Here is a 23534-nt window from a genome sequence, read left to right on the forward strand (position 1 = left end):
GAAATTCACTGATAAAACCATAGGTTTCAGGGGCGTTATAGTTAGCTGGACATTCCCCTCGTACAAAACCCTAGAAATTCCCCCGTTACAGTTAGTTCAGCTAACTATAACTCGCGCACCCGCAATGCACTGCTGATGACGTCCCATATTACATCACTCATGACATTGTCAGTGACATCACTGATGACATCACTGATGACATCTCAAATGACATCACTGATGACATCACTGATGATGTCATCCATGTGATAAATTAGTGCATCTTCTCACACCCTAATATAACCTTTGATACACCGACTCAAAATTTCAGACGGCCATTTTGAAAACCATAGATACTCCAATACCAATAACTACATACCCACTCATTGACTCTTAGGTCTACATACACCTCCACTCACTCACCTGTACAGTCACTCATACTTACAGTCACTCAGTACAGGACTATCATATGCATTCATACACCTATATAGACACTCACACACCGCCAATCATCCATTGAGGTACTGACACACCTAGTCAGTCATGCAAATAATTTACTCACCTATACAGTTAAACACACTCAAGTTCACTTACTCATAAAGATACTACCACATTCTGACGCTCTTATACAATTACTGATACAAGCACACACTCATCCATACAGCCACTCTCGCAATCACACACTCTCACATGTAGACAGTTATATACTCTTACACACATATACACTGCGTTTCACATATGTAGTTACTGACACATGTACAACTGAGATATACATTCAATCACTAACACACCCATACATACACTCACCCAACCATACAGTCCATCACAGTTGTACTCTTAAAACCATGCACCCATAGAATCACCCACTCACACATCTATGCACAGAGTCAAACACACCCTACCCACACAAACACTCAGGCACCCATACAGACACTCAGACAACCAATCAATAACCCATACATACACTCATATAGCTATTCACAAAACCATATAGCCACTTATACACCAACACACAGACACATACAGACATTCACACAGTTTAGTCACTAGTCTGCAGTAAGATACATTTAATGACTCTCTTATAGAGTCAGTTACGCACCTAGAAAATCATCCATTCACACACTTGTACACCCACTCATTCTTCAACAGGCCTTTCCCTATATATATTAAACATATTAAAACTTTACAGGGCCTAGCGCGCAACCAAGATGGCCGCGTAGGTGCGAGGCTCCCGAGGACCTCCGCGACCTCCTGAATTAATCCTGGCGATATCCTGTCCTTGTTGAGGGGACTGTGTCGGTGAACCCGAGCTGAGGCGCCACCCGTTTTTCGGGTTCGAATCGGACCCCGGACACCGGTGGGAGCACCGATCGAAGGTTGCGGCCTTCTCCGCGCCGGCCCCCCGGATTGGAGTAGTGGGGCGATCCGGGGACAAAGTGAACAACAGCGGCGGGCAAGGCTGGGCGACTCGCGTACCCCGCACTTTCACTTTCGCTTTTGCGCCCTCCTTGCCCTCAAGCGAGGTAGGGTTGCGGAGCGGGGTGCGGTGGTGTGGCCTTGTCAAGGTGCCCGGCTGACCCGCCGGCTGTGGGTCGTCCTGCGGTCCAGTGGTCGCCCTCCCCCCCCCCGGAACCCGTGAACTGGTTTATCGGCCCGTTTAAGGAGATTGGCACGACGGTGGGAGAGCAAGCATGTCCACCAAACAAGATGGCGACCGGGCGAAGGTGAAGACGACCCGCCGTGGCCCGGCGCACCAATCCAACAGTATGGACCGCTACACTCTCCAGAAGGGATCTCCGGAGACATCGCGCACATCCCCGGCGGGCCCGACGGAGGCATCTGCTCAGCCGGTGGATCTGACCCTCCGGGACGTCATGGGCGCCATCGCAGAGATGAAGGCCTCGGTGGACCAGCGCTTCGACACCCTAGCGCAAAAAATAGACTCGGTCCTTGTGGATGTGAGCCTCGTGAGGGCTGACTTGTCCAAAACGAACGACCGGGTCGATTCCCTGGCCCACACCACAACGAGCCTCACGACGGATGTGGTGGCCCTCCAGAAGGAGGTGCGCCGGCTCGGCCAGGCGAGCGCCCTGATGGACCGGCGACTGGAGGATTCCGAGGGTCGGGCCCGGAGGAATAATGTTCGTATTGTGGGGGTGCCGGAGGGACGAGAGGCGGAGGCGGCAGATCTTTTTGTGGAAGAATTGATCCTTACCCATCTCCAGCCCCGGGGGCTGAGTAAGCTTTTTGCGGTGGAACGTGCTCATCGGGTCCCTGGGGGCAGACCTAAGGCCGGTGCCCCGCCACGGCCTCTCATTGCCCGGATTTTTAACTTTCGGGACAGAGACGCTATCCTGCAGACCTCCAGGCAACAGGGACCGGTCAAGCTTGCTAACATGGATGTGCATTTCTACCCAGACTTTACTCCGGCGGTCCAAAAGCAGAGACTGAGTTTTCTCGGTGTTAAACGTCGCTTACGGGACCTGAACCTTAAGTACTCAATGCTTTTTCCAGCTAAGCTGGGGGTGGAGGTGGATGGTCGCACGCACTTCTTTGACCGGCCCGAGGCGGCTGGGGACTGGCTGGACACTCTGCCTGGAGATCGGGGCCGAGGGGGTGGGGGGGGTGCGGTCAGCGGGGAGGGCCCGCCGGATCAGAATTGAGGGGTGAATAATAGGCCTTGCTCTGGACAACATTCCTTTACCATTTATTGATCGTATATGTTCCCCTCCTATGGAGGTCGTTCGGGGTCTGTTGGGGGCTTCCCTCCTCCTCTGGGGGACTAGTTAGTTTTCATCTATGGGGCGACAGGCACACTGCACTTTGGGGGGGCTGTCTGGGCTCATGCAGGGGTGCAGGGAGGGGGGAGTTCTGTTGGGATGGGGGGGTGGCGGGGGTGTGTTGTTTGTTTGCACCGCAAGGCAAACCCGCTACTGTATTGTTGCTCTCAAGATGCTCTGTGGGGGACGACCGATTGTTTCCACGTACGATGGGGGGTAGGGATTTGACTTTGTTGTCATGGAATGTCAACGGCCTGGGGGATAGGATTAAGCGTGGTGTGGTCCTGCAGTACTTGAAACGTATTTCACCAGATGTTGTCTTCCTGCAGGAGACACACCTTATAGGTAACTCCTTTCATGCTATGAATCGGCGGGGCTATCGTTTGGTGGCCCATTCGGGCTTCACTTCGGGCTCGCGGGGGGTGGGTATCATGATCAAGAACTCGCTCCCGTTGGAGATTGATGAGGTGCGCCATGATGAGAGGGGACGCTACACTGTCCTGGTGGGTAGAATGGAGGGTAGAGTGTTTATTTTTATATCAGTGTACGTCCCGCCTGGGTTACAAGCTACTACATTTGCGGACCTGGGGCGCCTCCTCCTGGACCTTCCGGGTGGCCTGCTGGTGGTTGGGGGGGACTTTAATGCGGTAGTTTCTGGGTCTATGGATCGTCATCCCCCTAGGGACCTCCCCCGGGCACAGGCGTGGCTGTCCGGCCTTTTAGACACACTGGGCCTGGTGGATTGCTGGCGCCTAAAGCATCCCGCACAGCTGCAATACACCTTCCACTCGGGTGCCCATGGTAGCCTCTCGCGGCTTGATTACATCCTTGTCCCGGCGGCCTATGCTGGGAGGGTGGGGGAGGTGAGCCATCTGGCGCGGGGTATTTCAGATCACTCCCCATTGCTGTTACATTTTGATGTCGTCCCGAGGGGGGAGGGCAGGGTGGCTCCAATCAATGCATGGTATTTGCGCGACCCCACCATTCGTGCCGACTTGATCAAATCCTTACAGCGATATTTTGACGAGAATGTGGGGTCTGTCCCTTCGGCCATCTCCCTGTGGGAGGCTTTTAAGGTAGTTCTCAGAGGGGAGGCCCTCTCCCTTATCTCCCATGCCCGGAGGCGCGAGCGGGAGGAAGTGACCCGGGTGGAGGCCGAGATTGCGGAACTGGAGGGTGACCTGGGGAGCGGGGTAACGGATGCCAAGCTGCATGTTCTACACCTCAAGCAGGCGGCCTATAGGGCCCTCGTCACGGAGGCGGCCAGGGGCCTCAGTAGAGAGCAGCAGGGGCGATTGTATGATGTGGGTGATAAGGCTGGCAAATTGATTGCGTGGTTGGATAAGAGGGAGAGAGCGAGTCGTGTGGTTCCTTTGATTGAGAGGATGGATGGTGCGTGTGTCACCGAGCCGGAAGCCATTGTCTCCTGCTTCGCGGATTACTTCCGCGAGGTGTACTCCCCGGTTTCCCCCTGCTCGGAGGAAGATTCCCATGCCCTGCTTCGGGACATCGCGCTGCCCTCCCTTACGGTGGAGGACAGGGATTTGCTGGACGCTCCTCCCACCTCGGACGAAATTGCCCTGGCTATTCGCTCGGTTGCATCCGGCAAGGCCATGGGCCCCAATGGTATCCCCGTCGAGCTTTACAAGCTACACCCGGATGTACTAGCGCCCCACCTGCGCGCGATGTTCCTGGCGGCCCACTCGCAGGGTTCCCTCCCGCCGGACCAGCGTCTGGCCACAATCGTGGTGATTCACAAGGAGGGGAGACCCCGTGAGCGGGTCACATCCTATAGGCCGATCTCGCTCTTGAACGCGGAGCCCAAAATCCTCGCCAAGGTGTTGGCCAACCGGTTGGTCGGCGTGGTGGGCGATTTGGTCCACCAAGACCAATCTGGCTTTATACCCCACCGCAACACGGCTCTTAATCTGCGACGCTTGCACGGGGTGCTCGCGCGTGTCCCGTTTGTGCGGGAGCCGGCCATCTTGGCGTCCTTAGACGCCACCATGGCGTTTGACACGCTTGAATGGCCATACATCTGGGCGATGCTGGCGAAATTTGGATTTGGACCGGGATTCATTAGCTGGGTCAAATTGTTGTATTCGGGCCCATTGGCGCAGGTGGTGGTGAATGGGCGAGTCTCGGCCCCATTCGCGCTGGGGCGGGGCACGCGTCAGGGTTGCCCCTTGTCGCCGCTCCTGTTTGCACTGGCCTTGGAGCCCTTGGCAGAGTGGCTACGGTGGCACCCTTCTATCCGTGGTCTCCGCTGGACCCCCGAGCATGAGGACCGCGTATCCCTCTACGCCGATGATATCCTTTTGTATCTCGCCTCCCCGCGTAAATCGCTGATTGTCCTGGTTGATGTTTTGCGCTCCTTCGGTCGTAACTCAGGCCTCGTCATCAACTGGGCGAAATCCTGCGTATATGTGCTTTCCGGGGAGGCTCCGGCCCTACCACTGGACTGCCCGATCCAGATTGCCTCCCAGGGGTTCCGGTACCTGGGTATATATATTACTCTAGACCCGGAGGCCCGCTATGAGCGGAACTTGCTACCCCCCCTCCAGCGCTTGAAGGAGGACGTTGCGCGTTGGCGGCGTCTTCCGCTTTCGCCGCTTGGCCGAGCGGCCTTGTTTAAGATGATGTCCTTGCCGCGCTTTCTGTACGCCCTCCAGAACACTATGGACTTGGTTCCGGCGCGCTACTTCCGTGAGGTGGAAAGCCTCCAGCGGCGCCTGTTCTGGGACGGGAGGCCGCGCATTGCTCTGGCTAAATTGACGCTCCCGTGGTACGATGGGGGGGTCGCCCTCCCGGACATTAAACGGTATTACTGGGCCTCCCAACTAGCTGCAATTAATCATGGCCTTTACGGGCCCGCCTTGAACCCGGCATTTGAAATGGACAAGATGCTCCTGCCCGGTGGCGATTACAATCGAGCGCTCTACTCTGGCGCGCCCGACTCCCGTCTGACGGGACCGACGCGTGTCATGGTGCGTGTCTGGCACGCGGCTAATGCAGCTATGGGGTGGAAGGACCGTTTGACCCGGGCGTCACCGCTATATGCGTCTGAGAGGTTGGGCTCCCTGTGGACATCGAAGGGCTTCGAGAAGTGGGACACGATCGGAATCAGCACGGTGGGAGATCTCTGGACGAAGGGGGGATTCAAAACTTTTGAGACGCTGCAGACGGAGTTTCAGCTGCAAGGCAGTGAGTACTTTCGGTACCTACAAGTCCGCCACGCGCTGGGCTCCGTCTTTCCGGATGTCGCGTCCATTCCGGAGTCTTCCCCCCTGGAGGACAGAGTGCTGGATGGCCATGTCCCAGACAGCACAATCTCCCTTATATATAAAAAACTGATCAACGACAGATCGTGCCTGCTGACTAGTCTCCGCGAGGCCTGGGTTGCCGACGGGCTGGAACTGGACGACGAGGATTGGATTTCCGCGGTGGCCTCTCCGAAGGAGGTGGCCATCCCGGCTCGCCTTCGCTTCGTCCCGGCTCGCCTTCGCTTCGTCCAGCGGGTTTACGTGACGGGGCCAAGGCTTCTACGTATGGGCTTTGCTGGTGACGGATTGTGTAAGCGTGGCTGTGATGCTTTGGCAACTTTCATGCATATACTGTGGGAGTGCCCAAAGGTGGAGCGATTCTGGCGTGGTGTGCATGAGGTTCTGCGTGTGGTTACGCGTGTCGCGCTGTTGCCTGAAGCGAGGAGATGCTTGCTGAATGTGTGGGAACCAAATGACTATTCGGTCCCGCAGACGCGGTGGGTGACTCTGGGATACATGATAGCTAAGCGTGACATTGCTCAATTGTGGGGATCCCAGAGGCCCCCGGCGGTGTTGGCCTGGAAAGAACATATGGATTGGTGTATGTTTCGTGAAAAGGTGGTGTATGTGGCGAGGGGTAAGCCTGGGGCGTGGGTGAAAATCTGGGGCCCCTGGAACGCCTACCGCGGGGGTATTTGTGAGCCGCCACTGCTACCGGCTGCCTCGCCAGCTCCGTCCCCCTAGCCGACCCCCCTCCCTCAGCCGTGGGCACGTGGTTCCCCAGTCCCTGATCTACTCCCATTCCCCTCTTCAGAGTTTTGCTGCTGGTTGGGATCCCCCACTTACGGAGCACGTGCCGTCACTTTGGATTGCGGGTTGCCTTGCGGGTGTGGTTTTTTTTTTTTTTTTTGTGTTGTTCTGTTTTGATAAAAGGAAACCGTATTGTGGGCTTGGAGTTATGCGGCCTGCGCTATTGATGTCTCCTGCTTTACCAATCTGCACCGCCAAGAGACTCTTACTGTATGTATGTCATATGCTTTTGTCACTCTAGCGGCCGGCCGGGTGGTTGTAGGCCCATACCTGTAACTTTTTCAGAATGCAATAAACGGTTTCAAAAAAAAAAAAAAAAAAAAAAAAAAAAAACTTTACAGAAACACAGACTTACTGGATGATGTAATCAGTGATGTCATTTGAGATGTCATCAGTGATGTCACTGACCATGTCATGAGTGATGTAATATGTGACGTCACCAGCAGTGCATTGCGGGGGCGCGAGTTATAGTTAGCTGAACTAACTATAACGGGGGAATTTCTAGGGTTTTGTATGAGGGAAATGTCCAGCTAACCATAACGCCCCTGAAACCTATGGTTTTTTCAGTGAATTTCTAAGGTTTTTTAAATGCCAATTCCTAACTATAACGCCCCTGAAACCTATGGTTTTTTCAGTGAATTTCAAAGGTTTTTTAAATGCTAATTACTAACTATATCAGGCCTGAAACCTATGGTTTTTTCAGTGAATTTCAAAGGTTTTGTAAATGACAATTTTTAATGTATTAATTGTTATACTGATGTTTTTGACACTGATTTACTACATTTTTTTAACTATTTATTTTTAGATCTATTTTTTTTTATTACATTATAATTACATTATACATTACAATACAAAATATACTTTCTCAGAATGAATTGCTTTAGTTTAAATACTTGGCAAATAGGCAACAGACTTTTAAGTACAGTAGTTACAGTTGTTGCAATGGGCAACACAATTTCAAACACAAAGCAACATTGAGCTCAATGTGAATTTCTAGTTAAATGCAATTAGTTACTTTATGGATTACTTTTCTAACCACAGGACTGTATCCTAGATTCAGTCCTTGGACATCTCCTGTAAACAGTTGAGTAAAAGCGCTTTGGTTACAGTAGTAATTTTTAAGGAATATTATTGTATTTTAAAAGTTGACACTTAGAAACTTTTTCCCATAGAATCACCAATGTTATCCATGGCAGAAAATTCACTTAGCAGGTAAGTAGTGTTATCGTTACTTTTTCTTACTCAGTGGTGGATCCTGGATCCAGCACTGGCCAACCTCCTGTAAACAGTTGAAAGAATGTGTTTAAGTCATACAGATGATTTTTTAGGAATATTTTTAGTTTGTGAAAATAGACACTTAGAAACTTTTCTGGTGAAAACCACACAATGGATTCCTATGGAAGGAAATACAAGTTACTGGTAAGTACGCTTAAAATTACTTTTCAGGGTCAGTGCTGGGCTAAAAGATGCAGCCCTGGGTTCTCTCCTGATAACAGGTGAGTAAATCGGGATTCGTAGTTCGGCTGATTTTAGAGGAATATTTGTACAATGGTGAAGGAAGGGGGCGGGGCCTGAGGTGATGTGTGTAAACACGCCCTGTGGCGCGTTTTAAGTTGGGGAATTCATTCCTCTTCAATACTGAGGTCCCCTGGGGGCCAACTAGCCCACCAGGTACCTCCAGTATGCGCTGAGAGCCCCCCCCCATAATTCTGATAAGCCCCAGGGCGTGGCGGTCCCCGGGGCTGGGGGGCCCCTCTGGGCCCTCCATTATGATAAAGATATTGCCCCCAGGACTTGCCCCCCCCGGGACTAAATAAAAACGAAGCGCAGGAGCCCGCGCTTCGGTTTTTTTTTCGTCAGCGGGATTTGCGGACCCTACGCACATCCCGCGATTTAAAAAAAAAGAAAACTTTTTTTTTGGCCTTGGGGGTCTTTGTGGGACCCCCTGAGCAGGCCTAGGGGTCAGGGTGTTTCTACCCTGCCCCCTTGTCGCGTGTTGCGCCTTTTTTAAATTTTGCTTGTGCCTTGGTTCTACCGAGGCACAAGATGGCTGCCAACACTTCCTGATTCAGAGTATTGGCAGCCAATTAGCATTCAGCTCGTGCTCGGGAGGGTGCGGGGAGGGTGCGGGGAGGGTGCGCGGATCCTCCGAGGCCATAGATGTATATGTACTTTTAACTCTAATTTTCTTAGGAACTACTGAACGGATTTACACCATTTAAGCAAAAGGCACGAGTCTGAACTGAGGACTACCTCTTTGCCAAATTTGGTGTAATTCCGTTCAGCAGTTCGGGATGTAGCTGCGTCAACAGGTCCTATGGGAAAATGCATGGGGAAAACGCGTTTTGGGACCCCCCTTTTTTCTCGGCCCCCGCTTGACGAATCACCATGAAAGGATAGGAGTGGACCGGAGCTGGCCAAAAGTTTGGAAAATTTCGCGAAGATTCGTGAATCGGCGCCAACGTTATTCCAAATAGAATGTTGCGGATTTCCTATGGAAAATAGGTCCTAACTATAACTACCTACTGGCGACCACCAGTTGGTAATATATATATATATATATATGGATATATATATATATATATATATATATATATATATATATATATATATACATATATATATATATATACATACACATATAAATATATATATATATATAGTATATAGTATATATATTCCATGAATAAAATAAAGGTTAAAGATACGTTCTAGTTAGGAATGCTTAATTTATTATTTCCATGCTAATGAAACTTAACCTACACATACATAAGAGATTCTAAAGTTATACTCATAGCTTATATTTAGAATTTACACACCGCCTTCCAATTGCTATAAGTCGCGCACCTTCATATGCTGCAGCGTGGAACATCAAATTCCCCCCTTCGTCACAGACCAATTACTTCAACATCAAATTCACTCATATACATTCAGTGGTGGAGCCCATTACACCAATACTTACACTCAGTTGATCTGTTTTCCTAGGGAAATAAGCTTCCAAACGCTGACATGTAAGGAATACCTTTTACCATACCCTAAACACATTGACTTCAAACCTAAGATATCCCTCTCATAAGGAGATGGATCATTTAGTTGTTTTCTATGATTTTAGTGACTAAACTCATCTATCTACACATTACTTCTTTATCCTAATACTCTTCTTCAAATAATCGACACAACACATTTGTCAATTAATCAAGTATTCTTAATCTAAGACATTTTGCAAGAAACATTAGAAAATCATCATCAGCATTTCAGAACATCATATTTACCTATTCTGGCTAAAGTTGTCCTCTAAGTCAGTCAGGTCAAAGAAGAATTTTACTCAGCAAAGTTAGGCCGCAATTCAGTCTCTCAAGGATTCAGGATAACAGCTGTCCAGCAGTGTCACCGTCTTCTCCGTCAGCATAACGTCAGGAAATCGAGTTCGTCAAAGAAGAGCGTGTTGCGATAGCAATTTGTTCAATTCCCTACCTACTTTTATAATGAAAATAATGTCAAAAAGTATCAAGATCGGGGTTTAGAAAGTCCTGATTGGTCGACTTGGGGTAAGGCGATAAAGTTCTCAGGGTGTCAAACGATGAACTCATCGTACTTGCTGGTTCCGTTTTTTAAATCAAGCATTGTCTTTGGTATTGGCTAGGTTCCCGGAGCGTCCTTGAAGGGTACATGTTCTCCCGGGGTCAGGTCCAGGCCACTGCTGGCCACTGCTGCTAGCGGTGACGCATGCGCACTTCACCCAGAACCTCGTGTTGTCAGGGCAGTCACATTTAACGTCTTGGTCAGCCATCTTGTTTAGGCAGAAATGGTCAACTTAAGCAAAAGAAACACAAAAACGTAATTAAAACATAGAAATTACTAATAAAATGTTATCCTCTTGCTAATACCCATATGTGTGTGTATTTATCTAGCAGAAGCAACACTCAGAGCGGTTTATACTTACGAAATAAAGCACAAATCACAAATACATCACCAAAGCAACATATAACATGCAGTATTCTATTTTCCTTCTATTAATATGCGTACTCAAATTAGTTTACAATTAGTATAGCCATGCAAGGTGCAATTCCCACGTGTAATTCTTTTGTTAATATAATTGGTGAGTTATCACTTCAAACGGATTTATAATATTACAATTAATAGATTATTCGAATTATTATAAACATGCAGAATGGGGGGGGGGGTATACAAAATGTTGTACTACCCGCTCCAGCAATCCCCCCTTTGGTGATTATATCATCACACTAATCAAAAATTTTGTATCCCTTTTACGGAAATTTAAATTGATTTCTTGTTTCGTTCATATTTCAGTTTCCCCTGTTTCTTCTCTTTTTGCTGTTTTATCCATGCTATCCTTTAACTCTTCCAGTTCTATTTCTTCAAATTCTCTTTCTTGTTTCTTATCCCTTCTCCTTAAGTTTTCTCTTTTTATTCTTTTCTGGTATTTATTCTTTCTACAACAAATACAACCTAGTCTAATTATTAATACTAAAGTAATTACACATGTTACTGGAAATAATATCTTACCTATAAATGTACTACCTAATTTTACTACAAAGTCCTTAATAGCTGATATTTTCTTACCAATCTTCTCCCAGACACCTTCAACCTCCAGTGGTACAATTTTGTCATGCAATTCTGTAATATTCTTAATATAAATTTTCAAATCTCTACTTTCGTCAGGAATGTAAGTACAACAATGTTGAACTTTCAGCATTCCACAGACTCCACCCTCTTTTGCCAATAATATATCATGGGCAAGTCGATTTTGCATTTCCATAGCACGCATGGCAACCATTTCAGTATTCACCAATAAGAATCCTCCAGCGGTCCTTGTTGACAAGCGATCCACTACTGTTGAAAGTTTTCTAATTTTATTTGCATACAGAGATATTCCCACTGCGGGTATCAGTGCCCCAAAAATGTCACCCACAATCTCAGTCCAAGATTCTCTCTTACTACGTGCTAAATAGTTACCTAAACTATGTACACCATCTTCTCCTCTGTCCATGTGGAAAATCTTTGGAAAAACCAGGCCAACATAACATATGCCATACCAATGGTCTGGCAAACGATAATATGCCCTGTTCGCACAAATGAAATACAGTCCTGGAAAGACTGGATCTCTTCCACCTTTAAATCCCCATCCTCCCATGATTCGGTATGTATCATGGAACACACTATTTCCTAGAAAATAACTGTCATACGCCATCTGATTCCTTCTTATACACAATTTCCCTTTCTGAGGCCAATCTAAAGCCATAGTTGGACTTGTTTCCCCTCTCAAGTGCGTATCCGTTTCTAAATCCCAAACTGTTTTCTCCACTTTCCCTTCTGAAGCCTTTCTTTGCATTTTCATTCTCCTTTCTTCAACCATATCCAAAAATGTCTTGTCTTCTTTCTTTAAACTGCAAGTCAAGTTATTTCTAAATATATATTCTAAGGTTAATTCTTTAGTCTCTAAGAAAAATTCACCTAATACCTTTGTAGGTTTTACCTTGTTTAGTTTGTTAATTGCTGGTACGTGTGAAAATATAGAATCTACATCTGAAAAATAATACTCTAATTTACCTGTTTGATAAAATAAACTAGCTATTACACTACATGTTATTCCATATGTTACAGGAAGGTGATGATAAGTCACTCCTTCAGATACAGATGCAGGTAATTGCATACATACGTAGCAATACCTTACGTCCATTGTTTTGACATATTCCTACAACAACTTTGAAAACACATTGTTAGAAAAATCTGTTATTGACCTATCTTTATGTGAATAGTATTTATCTATTCTAGTTGGAACTACCTTTTGAACTTTCCCTATATTAGTTATGTTATCACTATGTCCTTCTGATGTATCTCTAGTAACTTTAAATGAAATTAGTAGAGCAAGAATACTCCAAAGAAGCATTAATAATCCTGTACAACAACAACACATTTTGCACCATCTTCTAAGGAAGGTACATCTACATTTGCTACTTTCTATGTTTGCCATCTTCTCTAAAATGAGCCGTGTCTTTTGACTTAGCCTCTTCTACTTCACAACTAGTTTCTAACTCAAGGCTTCTAAGCACCTACGTGGTTCTACCAGTTTTTGTCTTTTTCAGTATTTTTATTATTTTTCCAACATTATCTTCCTTGTGTCATTCAGTTTGGCATCTCATGATCTTTCACTTTCCTTTCGTTTTCAGCATACAGGTTGTCCAGAACATCCGCTTCTTCTCCAATATCGGACAAGATAACTCTCAGGATTTCCGATTCTTCATCTTCCTCAACCCCTTCCGGTACAACCACCTCTGGATTTCCTTGGCTATCCGCCTCTTCCTTCACTTCAGGCAGGGCCACATATGTCCATTCCGGTGATTTATACTTCTGATTAGGTTTTCTTGTTCGTTTGTTTTCTTTGACTACTGTTTGTTCTTCTTCTTTCGATTTTTCCTGACTCGTTACTTCATTCACCTGTTCAGCTCTTGGCGAATTTACACGTGTCAGTCGATATCTCAGGTTCTTTATTATGTTTGGCCACACCTCGTCTTTTGCCGCTCTTTTCAATTTACTCCCTTTATCATTCTTTTCAGTTCTCCAAGCTCTCTTTCTCAGAACTCGGCCTTCTGGTATTTCATCTTCGCTTTCCTCAGACTCTGTTTCAACTTGCTTTTTACCTTCAACGAGATCTTTTTCCACCTCTTTTTTTGTTCTCCCTACTTCTGTTCCTCCTCGAATCTCCGTCACGCAATCTTCCTGCTGACTACTTGTCCCTGCTTCTAACTGGATGTTGGAGTTCCCTACTCCTCCTCGGGGGTCTTCCGCAATAATCTTTCCCTCTCTCTCTGTATCTGGCACCTGTCCATCTAAAGGTGCTGTTTCAGGTGGAATTTCTCTTAATCTTTCATCTGGCACTTCCTTCTCATGGATTTCCTTTAATGTCTCTCCACCGTCCTTTTCTTGTTCTTTCTTGGAAGAGTGTGCTCTTTGTTCTGTCTCTGAGTCTGAACTGGTATCAGAAATCTGTAACCTTTTCCTCAGGGAATTACTTCTGGGGACCAAAATTAACCTTGGCTCTGTCTCCCCCCTTTCAGGGTTTTCTCTTTCTTTGGCTCTCCGTCGTCTGACTCAGTACTGGATTCTGATTCATCAAAGTACTCCTTTTCTCTACAGTCAACTGGATTTGGAATTCTCAAAGTATGACTTGCATGGATCCAGTTCTTCAATCCAGCACACTTCACAGCTGTTGTTGTAGTCAAGATGACTTGCCTTGGTTTTCCCCACCTGGGAACCAAACAGTTTCTTCTTCTGTGTACTTTTATCCTTACCCAGTCCCCTGGGCTTCTTTTCAAGAGTGGTGGCATCCGCTCCAACCTGTTGAAACACAGAATGAACTGCGTCAGCCAGGCTTTTACAGTATTCCAATACCATGTCATCAGTTATTGTCATCAGCTTGTTGACTGGTAGAAATACATGTCTCATGGCGCGTCCCATGAGGATCTCATGTGGAATCAAACCAGTAGTTCTGTCTGGTATTGATCTAATAGTCATGAGTACTAGAGGCAAGACATCGGGCCATTTCATACCTGTGGCTAAACACATTTTCCCTATTCTGTTTTTGATAGTACCATTCATTTGTTCGACTACACCAGAAGCCTCTGGTCGGTAGGCACAATGCAGTTTTTGTCGTACATTCAATGCTTCACAATAAGTTTTATAATTTCATTATGAAAATGTCCTCCTCTGTCTGATTCAATTGTTACTGGGAACCCAAACCTAGGTATAAATTCCCTCAACAATAATTTTGCCACTGTCATTCCATCATTTCTTCTTGTTGGGAACGCCTCTACCCACCTGGAGAATAGGCATACCATCACCAAAACATACCTCAACCTGTTACAAGGAGGCATTTCAATGAAATTTACTTGCATTCTGGTGAAAGGCCCTCCCTCTTGACCTATTGTTCCTAGACTCACCACTGTCTTTCTCCCTGGATTGTATTGCTGACAAATTAGACATCTTTGACAAATACTTTCCGCCACAAGCCTGAACTTGGCATTATACCAAGTTTGTTTAAAAGACCTAATCACGGCGTCTCTCCCTATATGTGCCATGGCAGACATCATGCTATCAGGCATAATTGGTCTTCCATCTCGATAGACACAAACATGATCTTTTTCTCTTGATGCACATCCTGCTTTTACCCACTGTTTTACTTCTACCTCTCCTGCTTCTTCCTGCAATTGTCTTACCTCATCCCATGTTCCCACAGTGTTAGTAAACATTGGGAAACAAGAAATCAACTCTTTTTCCTTAGCCCGATTGATTGAATTCTGATTTTGTGCACAATATTACGCCATATCATTGGCAAATTTGTTTCCAGTGGCAATATAATCACCACTGCGACTATGAGCAGCACATTTTACCACAGCCAATTGCCTAGGCAGCTGTATTGCCTCAAGCAACTTTTCAACCACTTCAGCATTCTTAATGGGAGTTCCACTTGAGGTTAGGACACCTCTTTGCAGCCAAATTTGGCCAAAATCATGGACCACTCCGTAACCATACTGGCTATCAGTTATTATAGTCACTCTCACACTTTTCCCAATCTTCCATGCTCTGGTCAGGGCAACAAGTTCAGCTACTTGGGCCAACCTTACTCCTTTCAAATAGGATGCTTCCATCACTGCTGCGACTGTACATACTGCATATGCTGCACTCAGTACTCCATCATCTGTTCTCAAACAAGATCCATCAACAAACATGACATAATAACTTCCTTCTTTTATGTCAGTTCTTGGTTTTGTACAAAACTCAAGTACATCCAAACAATCATGATCTGCTTCATCTCTTACCTCCACATGTTCCACATCAAGCAACAATGTTGAAGGATTTACATTCACACATCTTACAAGACTCACATTTGTTGCGCCCAAAATGACCTTTTCATATTTAGTCAGTCGGCTGTGCGTCATATACTGAGTACGACTCCTTGTTAAAAGAATCGCCACATCATGAGGCACAAACACTTTCACAGGATGTCCCATCACAATTCCTTCACTCTGTTCCAAACTTCGACATGTAGCAGCTACTGCTTTCAGACACCCATGAAGGGCTACAGCTACTGGGTCCAACATGGATAAAAAATATGCAATTGGTTTCCTCAGTTTTCCATGCATCTGTACTAGAACAGAGTGCGCACATCCATTTCTCTCACTGCAATACAACTCGAACTCCTTATCATAGTCAGGCACACCTAATGCAGGCGCTTCACACAATCCTTCTCTCAACTTCTTGAATGCTGCCAACTCCTCTTTGTTCAAATCAATTGGATCTCTCATATCACTTCTTGTCAATCGTACCAAAGGTTTTGCAATCAATGAAAAGTTTCCTATCAACTGACGACAATATCCAATAATTCCCAGAAACATTCTCACTTCTCTTTGGGTCATTGGTGGACTCATTCTTTTTATGATCCTGATTCTGTCTATGGTTGTTTTCCTGTGTCCTTTCTCAATGCTGTGTCCTAAATATTGGACTTCTTTCTTACAAAATTGTAATTTCGATGGTGACACTTTTAATCCTCCATCTGCCAAATGATTCAGCAAAGCTACCATGTCTACCTCACAAGCTTCACGAGTTTTCGATGCCACAAGTAGGTCATCGATATACTGGACTAGTACTGAATTTTCAGGCATTTCTAAACTCTCCAAAGACTTTTTCAATAGCTGATTAAATATTGAGGTGCTTTCCGTATACCCCTGTGGAATTCGGCACCACGCCAACATACCCTTGCCGAAACGAAATGCAAAAATTTGCTGACTGTCATGATGCAATGGGATGGAAAAGAAAGCATGGCACAAATCAATCACTGTGTACCATTCTGCGTCATGAGGGATCTGATATAAAATCACAGATGGATTCGGTACAATGGGACAACATGGTAAAACAATTTTGTTTATCTTTCTCAGATCTTGCACTATCCTGAACTTCCCACTAGGCTTTTTCAGTCCCATTATTGGTGAATTACATGGGCTACTCATTATTTCTATCAAAATTCCTTGTTTTATCATTTTCTCAATCACAGGAGTAACTCCTTCGATTATCTCAGGTGTCAATTTATATTGTGGGACATTCGGGTAACATACTCCTTCTTTTACAGTTATTTTTACTGGATCTATATTCCTCATCAATCCTACGTCTTCTCCTGTAAAGTCCCAAACTTCTGCTTTTACTGATTGTTTTAATTCTTTTGGTAATTCGTCAGGGTTAAATACAGCATAGGTTCCTGTAACCTCTTTCTCTCTGTTTGCCATTGTCATTTTATACAATACATCATCATCTGGTGTTTCAAAGGCTATTCCATCTGGAGTACAAAATATAGTGCAATTCATCATGTACAATAAATCTCTGCCTAACAAGTTCACAGGACTGGTGTCGCACACTACAAATCTGTGCATTTCAGAAAATGTCCCTATACTAACTTTCACCGGTTCTGTAAGGTAAGTTTTAATCTGTCTGTTGGACACACCAACTACTTGGATCGTTTCATCCGGGAGAGGAAGATTCTTGACATCAGCTGATCTAACTGTTGATCGAGTAGCACCAGTATCAACTAGGAAAGTAATATTTTCATTATTAACTTTTCCATCTACAAATGGGCCTGTCTGGTCTACTTCTAGAGTTGCGCCAAGTACGCACTCTTCTTCCTCCCTTCGGCACCGTCAATAACCCTCTTCTGAATCGCTTTCATCGCATTGCAGCCAATACTGCGAAGCAGCGCTAACGCGTTGCGGCTTATTTACCTGTTCTTCGTTGTGGAATCCATTCTCCTTACTATACTTCTGGCAATTTTTGTTCTGTGGAAAAGGTGGTTTTGGCACCTGATTCTGTTGTGTTATACCCTGCTGTTGTCGTTGCTGTTGACCACTCACCTCCTTCTGCACCTGTGGATTCAAGGATGAATTTTCATCGTTAGTACTTGGTGGATTCTTACACTCGGATTTCCAATGCCCTATCCTACCGCAATTATGACACGGAGATTTCTTCTTAGCTTCCTCAATATTCCCTTTATTTTTCCCAGGATTATATCTCTGTTTTGACCCAGCTTGTTCTGCTATTTGTGCTTCCTGTCTCTCTGCTACTTTTACTTGTGCCCACATAGCCTTCTCTTTTAGTTTCCGCTGTTTTGCTTCAATTTCATCACTAAAATATTTAGCATGTCTCAATACTTCGTCTATTTTCTTATTTTGCCAATCTACCGTATGCTGTTTTATCATTTCACTAATTTCTGGACGAAGACCATATACAAACCTGTATACGAAATGACTCAAATCCTTGTCACTCAAATTTTCATCTCCACTGAATTGTTTAAAGGCTAAAATTAACCTCTCATAATAGGTATGTACTGATTCTTTGCTTTCCTGATGTGTTCTGTCAATTTTCACCCAATCTGTCTCTTTAGGGGGTACTTTGTTTTTCAAAAATGCCATAACCTGTTCGTATTTCTTCATTACCTCGGGGTCTGGCGCTCCTGTCTTTGGATCCCTTGGGTATTCCTGTGTCGGCCAATCTATTACTATTTTGCATTCTGTCCATAGATCTGCTGGTACTATTATGTCAAACAAGCTACTCAGATCAATCCACAATACTTTGGATAGTTTCACAAATCTGTCCACCTGTCTATACCACTCAACGGGTTTTTCATGCAGTCGAGGGAAGTCATTCGTAAATGACAAAATATCCTGTCTAGTCCATGGGACATGCACATATCCTCCTCCCGGAATCTCTCTCATAGGACATTCTGTCACAACCGTCTCTTTCTCTCTCACAGAATAAGCTGAAAATGTTTTGTCTGAAACTTCGTCTCGCTTACGATACCATCTGCTCTTCCATTTGTCCACATCTCCCCATTTTCTCAACAAAATAATTATTTCCTTAATCTGACCTATTCGTCCTGTGGTATTCATGTTTTCAATATCTTTTTCAGTGAAATCTACTGGATAGGGTTTCTGTAGGGCTTTCACCTTTTCAATATCAATACCCATTTCATTTGCCACTTCTTCTAATCTTTCATGAAGACTCTTCGCTCTCCATGTTACGCTTTTGCACAAAAATAACAACCCCTCATCTTGGTACGTTTTTAACTTCTCTGTCGGGATAGTTCCTACTATTAATTCTTCCAGTACCATTCGTAATTTTGCCACATCTATTGACTGAGATTCTTTGTCTTTCTTTTGCAAGCTTCTCAACCATTCACTCAACTCCTCTGTAGACGGTTCTACTGGCTTCTCTACATTTCCTTGTCCAAAATCTTTTTGAGTTTCTGACATTGTCTCTATCATGGTCATATGTTTTTCTGCACAGTTTTGACCTACAAACGGGTTATTTGAAAAATTTGGTTCAATCATAGTCATAGTCTGTCTCCATGGATTCTCACTCTGACTCATTCTTGGTTGTTCAACCGGTTTATTACTTTTATAAGGGACTGTCAAACAATGTTGACTGTCTTTCTGCTTGTCAAAAAAAGGCATTACTGGACCTATCGTTACTGGTACAGTTACCGCTTCCAAATTCTTAGTCAATTCTCTTATTTTCTCGGTTAATTCTAGGGTTGTTTTTGCTAATTCTGCTGAATTTTCTCCATCCAATTTTCCTCCAGACTTCTTTTCTACCTCTATAATGGGATTGTTTCTTCCCAAATCTTGGAACTCTGGTTCCGATTTTATGATTCGTACTGTTTCTTTCATTGGGGCGCTTTGGGTTAATATTTCTGGTTCTGGTCGGTATGGTGGTGAATTCTTGTAAAACATATCATCAAGAACATCATCCTCTGACTCATTCATTCCATACCCTCTCGATTCTACATTATGCCTCTTTTCTACACACTTTCATCCTCCATTTTCTCCTGCAGTTCTTATGGGAAACAAACCCTCAGTCAGACTCGCATTCCGCCACCTTCTCATTCGATCATCATGCGTCTCATGTCCGTATGATCTGCCAAACAGTTACCTATATCCTCTACCATTTCTCTGTCTTTCTCGGTCATGCATTTCGTCTTCCCACTCCGTCAAAGCCTCAAATTGTGTCGGTCTAGGTCTCGGTTCTAAATTCATCATTTTCTCTCTCAAATTTCTCAAAACAGCCAAATTAAATGAACCATGACCTGGAAAAGCCAACACTCCATCCTTTTCGGTATATTTTACCCAGTTATCTAACCAAATACAGGTGTGATATCCATATTTCGCAACCATGAAGGATGCAGGGGTTTTCGGTGGAGGAAGTAACTGTCCTTCCCTAGTTATGATCGGTTTGTCCTTCTTAAACCACTTCTTAATTCTACCAAACCAAGACTTTTTCTCTTTTTCTGGTGGATCGTAATACATTTTCCTTTCTTTCGTGTCTCACTAGTCTCCTTTACAATTGTACCGCTATTCTGTCCAATCACAGCGCGACTCACACTAACGCACCAATCCGGAGCGTCTACGTCACTGTCACAATCTTCAAATCCCAGCGCGACTCACACTAACGCACCAATAGGGAGAGTTTACGTCACCCTGTATTTCTCCACTGCTAACGGAGCGCACACTAACGCACCAATCCGGAGTGTTTTACGATTCTGTCTACCCCTCCTTTACAAATCTGCTCAGTAAGTTTTTGTTTCAATTTCTACAATTCTGTTAGTAACAACATAAAAACACCACCATTGTCTGCTTCGCTAACCAAGGATTAGCAATAGACCTTTCTCACGAGAATTCCGTCTTTCCCGAGAGCAGCGCTTACCTCTGCCCTACTACGGAATCGTTACTTCCGTTGATAAAGTAGCACATCCCTCTACTTCACCCTTCTAGCATTAGCTAACCGTTTCTCCAGAATTAAGACACATAGTTGGAGACCCAATGCTCCTGAGAAATAAAACTAGAGTTTCACAATTAACCCGAATGCCTTTACATCCACGCACTTTCACACAAGAAAAAGTAGTACATTCACACAGAATCCTGTCTTTCCAGAGAACGGCGAACAGTCTGTCCTACTACAGAATTATGACATACGTTAACAAAGCAGCGCTTACCTCTCCTTTGTCCTTCTGACAAGCTCAGAGAGTACCTATTACCTTTCCAGTGATAAGCGTTATCGGAATGCCAGTTGGATCCCTTGTACCTAAGACCAGAATTTCACAGGTAAACTTCGCTATCATACACACTTTTCTCACACAGAAATTGTCTCTAATGGCAACACACGGCGATGTCACCGAATCGAACCCAGACAATGCGTTGTGCAACTTCAATCTTTCACACATTTTCTCCTGTGTACCTACAGGATAACAACAATTCCGTCTTTCCCGAGAACAGCGCTTACCTCTGCTCTACTACGGAACCGTTCTAAACTTCCGACTTCCTACATCCCAGAAGCCGTGCAAACAACATAAAACTCAACACAACTCACCATAGAGTGTGAGTACATAAACCAATATCCATAACCAATAATCAATAAGCTATTTACAAGCAATAATCACCAAACCAAAACAATAAAAACCATCATCTTGCTACCAGTAAAACTGCTGCAGCGTGGAACATCAAATTCCCCCCTTCGTCACAGACCAATTACTTCAACATCAAATTCACTCATATACATCCAGTGGTGGGGCCCATTACACCAATACTTACACTCAGTTGATCTGTTTTCCTAGGGAAATAAGCTTCCAAACGCTGACATGAAAGGAATACCTTTTACCTTACCCTAAACACATTGACTTCAAACCTAAGATATCCCTCTCATAAGGAGATGGATCATTTAGTTGTTATCTATGATTTTAGTGACTAAACTCATCTATCTACACATTACTTCTTTATCCTAATACTCTTCTTCAAATAATCGACACAACACATTTTTCAATTAATCAAGTATTCTTTATCTAAGAAATTTTGCAAGAAACGTTAGAAAATCATCATCAGCATTTCAGAACATCATATTTACCTAGTCTGGCTAAAGTCGTTCTCTAAGTCAGTCAGGTCAAAGAAGAATTTTACTCAGCAAAGTTAGGCCGCAATTCAGTCTCTCAAAGATTCAGGATAACAAAGGTCCAGCAGTGTCACCGTCCTCTCCGTCAGCATAACGTCAGGAAATCGAGTTCGTCAAATTCCCTACCTACATTTATAATGAAAATAATGTCAAAAAGTATCAAGATCGGGGTTTAGAAAGTCCTGATTGGTCGACTTGGGGTAAGGAGGTAAAGTTCTCAGGGTGTCAAACGATGAACTCATCGTACTTGCTGGTTCCGTTTTTTAAATCAAGCATTGTCTTTGGTATTGGCTAGGTTCCCGGAGCGTCCTTGAAGGGTACATGTTCTCCCGGGGTCAGGTCCAGGCCACTGCTGCTAGCGGTGACGCATGCGCACTTCACCCAGAACCTCGTGTTGTCAGGGCAGTCACGTTTAACGTCTCGTTCAGCCATCTTGTTTAGGCCGAAATGGTCAACTTAAGCAAAAGAAAAACAAAAACGTAATTAAAACATAGAAATGACTAATAAAATGTTATCCCCTTGCTAATACCCATATGTTTGTGTATTTATCTAGCAGAAGCAACACTCAGAGCGGTTTATACTTACGAAATAAAGCACAAATCACAAATACATCACCAAAGCAACATATAACATGCAGTATTCTATTTTCCTACTATTAATATGCGTACTCAAATTAGTTTACAATTAGTATAGCCATGCAAGGTGCAATTCCCACGTGTAATTTTTTTGTTAATATAATTGGTGAGTTATCACTTCAAACGGATTAATAATATTACAATTAATAGATTATTCGAATGAATATAAACATGCAGAATAGGGGGGTATACAAAATGTTGTACTACCCGCTCCAGCACATACACAGAGCTACTTATACCTTACATTTTAACTTAAAAACACCACATTCAAATTACTATAAGCCGCACTCCTCTGGACACAGTGTTCTCATCTCCCTCGCCATGCTTCAATAACTGTAACTCATGCCTGCTCAATGCACTGGTTATACCCCTGCATGCGATATCACTTACACCATCTCAAATCACAGCTTTCATAACAAGGATGTCATTTCAATTGAGATGATTTTTCAGAACACACTGTATGGTAGAGTCACAAGTTATAGTTATTGTAGTAAGACGTAGTGCTCTCGCAAGGAGGGAGCAGCTATCTTTGCTTGCTCCCTCCAAGCGGGAGCACTATGTGTTCTGTTTTCCTGCCTGCAGGAGTATGGGCAAGGAAACAGAATAGAAGTCTGCAACCAGGTTGGCTCCCCAGGACAAAGTCACTCAGTTGTTTCCTTATGGAGGTACAAAGATAAAAGGGGGTCCCAAAAAGCGTTTTACCACAGATGCATTTTCTATAGACTATTGTACTTGACGTAGCGCGAAAACAACTGAACAGATTTACATGACGTTTGGCAGGATTACACAGTATGGTGTGCAGATGGTGCATTTTGGGTACTGCAGGTAAGTAGGCTAAGTCTTTTTTTAAGTTATAAGGAGGGTTTCCGGTTTAATGGTATTTATTTTTTAATATTTCCATCTGTATTTATCCACATTTACTTTGTGTTGTGGTGAATAAATTAGTCAGAACTTGTACATTTCCACATTTATTTAACTGGTAAATATGCACACATGCTTTGATGCCCGTGGAGTGTAATACATCAAATAGCCAAATATAATACAACATTAAATCTATATGA

Source organism: Triturus cristatus, chromosome 4_2 (assembly GCF_964204655.1).
Source record: "Triturus cristatus chromosome 4_2, aTriCri1.1, whole genome shotgun sequence".
In the NCBI taxonomy this organism is placed as follows: Eukaryota; Metazoa; Chordata; class Amphibia; order Caudata; family Salamandridae; genus Triturus; species Triturus cristatus.